Source organism: Lactuca saligna, chromosome 9, assembly GCF_052625555.1.
Source record: "Lactuca saligna cultivar CGN05327 chromosome 9, ASM5262555v1, whole genome shotgun sequence".
NCBI classification, from domain to species: Eukaryota; Viridiplantae; Streptophyta; class Magnoliopsida; order Asterales; family Asteraceae; genus Lactuca; species Lactuca saligna.
This window is the reverse complement of record NC_136425.1, coordinates 24957900-24962527: the sequence shown is the minus strand read 5'-3', so window position 1 is coordinate 24962527 and position 4628 is coordinate 24957900.

The following is a 4628-nucleotide window of genomic DNA, read 5'->3' as shown; positions in this document are numbered from 1 at the left end:
GAGATAGAAGAAAGTGAATATAATTCACACACATAACAACAAAATTATACACATAACACGTATTTCGTATAAAATACTTCATAATTATGCGTTAGAAGAAAATAACTACATACTCACATGTTCAGAAGATGATCGGACAACACTACGACTTGTAGAAGTAGTATTCTTCGGTAGATCAGGAAGATCTTCACAAAAACCGGGCTCCTCGCGAGCAGAGATTTGGCTCGGAAATCACACTTCTCGGGATCTTCGGGGCTTCGGGACTTGCTTCGGGGCTCGGGAATAATACCGAGGCTTCGGGGTATAAATGGCACGCAAATCGAGGCAAAAACTAGAGAGAAGGGAAGAATTTGGCAAAAGAATAAGGCTGCCCTCACATGCCCTTTTATAGGAGGCTGAGGCCTCGCCGTACGCTGGGCGTATGCCTCGGATCGTCACTGCATGCGTCATCGGAGCACTCGAGTCCGAGGCGGTGCATGCATCGGGGTACGTTGGGCGTAGTTCGGATCGGATCGATGACTCCCCCCTTTCTTTCGGATTATATCGGAATTTAATAATTAAATTTAAATTTGAATTATTTAATAAACTTCGAAAATTCATATCTTCTTCATACAAACCCCGTTTTCGACGTTCTTTATATCCACGCGTAGGTGAGACCATACTCTACAACTTTTATGTAGACTCTGTCGGCTAACTTTGACTTTATTTTTATTATTTATTTTTAGTAGGCCGGGACAGGAAAACTTTGTTATAAAATCATAACTTCTTCATCCGACGTTCGTTTTATTCTGAATTTTCACCAATGCGCTACTATCAACGAGATCTTCGATTCTCGTTTAGATTGTTTCAACCAACAATCACTCAATCTCGAATCGAGTATTCGGGCTGCATACTGCTAAGTCGAAACTTCAGAAAATCATAACTTCCTCATACGAAGTTAGATTTTGGCATTCTTTTTATGCACCCTCTCGGTTTAATGAACTATACGACATTCATTTACATCACTAAGGCTAAATATCGTCCTAGCGTAAATTTCACTTTTTACGTCATTTTGCGTTGCCGGTTCTATCGCAAAACTTCGACAGGTCATAACTTCTTCGTTATAACTCGGATTTTGGCATTCTTTTTATATTCGGAAACCTCAATTCAACTACTACAACATTATCCATATATATCGACTTTATCTAACATTTCACTTTAACGCTCATTTTTATTCTTAATTAAATTAAGACAGACAATTAAACACAAAACACATAATACACAAATAATACACTTCTATTATTTCAAAACGGGTTACAAAGGTTAACCTAGACTATTATATCAACATTAATAACAAGCCCATAAACACAGGCGTTACATACTACAACTTGGTTAAGATTAACCCTTCTAAATAATATTCCATTAAAAACTCATTTTTGATGCTTATTGTCTCTAAATTGACTACCCGGATCTGCGGGTGTTACAGGTTCCCGTGGCAATTGGTATAAGACCTTGGAGGGTCTTCAAGGCACCCCCTAGTGTAATCGCATGATTAGCTTGTATGTTATTGCTTGGTAGGAAGACCATGTGGAGGTTCCCATGGTAGGAAGACCATGTGGAGGTTCCCAAGGCAGATGGGAAGACCACGTGGGGGTTCCAGTGACACTAGGTGTAAGACCCAAGAGGGTTTCCAAGGATTCCTCTTATGTTGTATGCATGGCTTATGTGACATGTATAACTGTTAGCTAGTATGTTATGTGATATGTGATTGTATGTGGTTATGCTTTGGGGAACTCACTAAGCTATCAAGCTTACCGTTTGTGGATTTGTTTCACGTACATCTGAGTCCAAGGAAGGGCAATGCATTTTGACGTGGCGTGCACTTTACCTCTCTTTCACTGATATGTTTTGGGGACTCTTTGATGATTTAAATAAAGTTGTAATGAATGTTGATTTGAAAGAATTATGTTGGGATTTCATGAATTATGCAAATGTGTTTTTATTAATTTTCTTTTTAAATAAAGTTGTAATGAATGTGTTTTATTAATTTAAAATGAAAATTTTCTTTTGGGGGTGGGGGTGAGGGATGCAATTTTCATCCCGTTTGCTTCCGTTGACATCCCTAACCCAAAGAATACTTAGTTTGTAAATTATAATAAACGAACTCGGACCTCATTCTAAGAAATTAAATATCATCAAAGACCAATCATGAACTAAAATAAATGAACCTTTATGGTTGTTATAAATTTTTATTTTTAAATAAAAATATATAGAATATTAAAAAAAAAAATTAAACCATGTCCCCCCAGTAGACTTTGATGTATTGCTTTGCCTATTCTAATAGTATATCTTTCTTACGGAATATTTCTATAATAAGACTCGTCAAGATTTATAAGGTGTGCTGTCTCATAAAAGTATTTAATTAGTACTTAAGATATATATTTTTAATTAAGATAAACATTCTTTTGAGAGGAAGTGGGTGCCCTTTTTGCGGACAACATCGAGCGAACATGGTGGAGATGGTGTGTTTGTTGGTGGGCCCCATGTCACACTACTTGCATGTGAGGAGAAAGTGGGACCCACTCGCCCGGTTTTATGGTTGTACGAGGGAAGTAAATTGGGCCCACGTCGCTACTTTCCACTACTTGGACAACGTGTCCGCTCGTTTCTTACGCGTGCCTTTGCATGTAAGTAATCATGAATCGTCATCCTATGTTTAATTATAAAAATTAAAACAGGATTTTAGAATAACAAGTTTCTTCAAATTAAATGCATCAAGTGTCGGGGTAGGTGATGGAATATATTCCATTTGTTTCGATTCAAATATTTATATTTAATCTTATTTAACAAAAAATCATTCATCTGTACTTATAAATATTAAAAACGATAAGTGATTATTTGATGTATTTATTTTATATTTTAATAATAAAATATTGTATTGTTATGAGCTGGCTACCAATAGATTTTGCTCATAGGTTTGCCCATAATTAGAGGATAAATATTGTAAAGTAAAAAACACCAATGATCCCCGATATGTTTCGCAAGTTGAAATAGTGCAAGACTCTGGTCGATAAAACTTAATGATTAAGAAATTAAGAGTTTAGGATGCTTTTGAGGTTTTATGGAAGATTGATAGTAAATAAAACAAAAGATTTCCAAAAGTTTCTTGAATTGAATTAATAAATATAAGAAGCAAAAAATTAGTTACATTCAACAACTAAAACTATGTTTCAGGGTGTATTGTTGATAGGTAATGTTACTGGCGGACACAAACATCGATACTAGGGGCCGAAAACAAAACTTTGAACAAACCATCAAAAAAACTGGTTGGGTCATTTCACCCACAAACAACAAAGGTTGAAAACTTCATTGAGGATATTTTCCAGTGAGTTGGAATGTATTCGATGAACTTTTCCAGCGCGGATAATAATGTTTTAGAGTTTGTTTTTCCATTAAAGATCGAGTTGCAAGTTAGATCGATATTTTGCTTTATTTATAGAGGTAATGAGTTATTTAGCTTTATTTCCTAATGGATAGATTTCACTACAAGAATAATCATCGTTAGCGGCGATGTCTTTAGCAGCGACATACAACATACAACTTTCGCGTTGTGTATCGCCGCTGAAGGGGGCTTGTCGCCGCTAAAGGCGTCGCCGCTAATGGTGATAAACCACGAACCGTGTCAAACCCCGGTAATAAACCCCAACCGTTGATTTGTTCCTAATCCAACAACTCACAATAGACATTGTATACAGCAATAGCAGCGATGCCTTTTGCGGTGACGGTTGTCGCCGGTAATACTCTCATTTCTTTGATTTTGATTTTTTCAATAATGATTTCTAAGTCAAAAGTATACTAGTATAAGGAAGCTAAAAACCAAGGGGCATGGCCTCTCGTAGCCCCTTAGAGGTTTCATCGCCTTTAGGTGAGATGGTTGAATGCGGATTACTAATCATGCATTCAAGGTGTTCGTGTAAATAACACCACAAACCAATAAACGAGCCAATATGTGCACCATTGAGCTTGTGGGTATGTTTGAGAGAGTGAGAGAGAGAGAGAGATTAGTTTATCGTTGAGAAAGGTCTTAGGACAACTTATATTAGTAAATGCTTATGTTTGCCCCAAATTACATTCCCTATGTTTACCTAAAGTGGATGTCGGTCGTACCTTTGTATAAGTCGTTAATGCATAGATAATCGAAAGGTATATTATATCATTAGACAATGCTCCTGTCGTCTTCTAGTCGTGCCTCCTATTATTCCTCATATTAAATAGGTAGGTGCATTTATCACTTACGTATGAACCTCTAATTTAGATGTGGGGGATCGATATTATTTGTCCTTGGTGAATATCGTCTACGTGGAATGTTCTAAAATATGTGAGGTGTGGTGTGGCAAAAAGGGTTAGCATCAAGCTTTAGCCGTTATGACGGCCCCATATCATTTTTAAGGTGTGATTTAGATTTTCAATTGTATATATAGTTAATAATTACATATAAAGAAACAAATTTGATTGGTTTTAGGGTCTAAATTTAATGAATTGCACAAAATCCTAAAAATGTTAGGGTCAACCTTGAATCTAGATTATATATTAATTAAAAGTTTGGTAAAAAAAATCTAAGTTTTTGGTGGACTGATTAGATGAGTTGA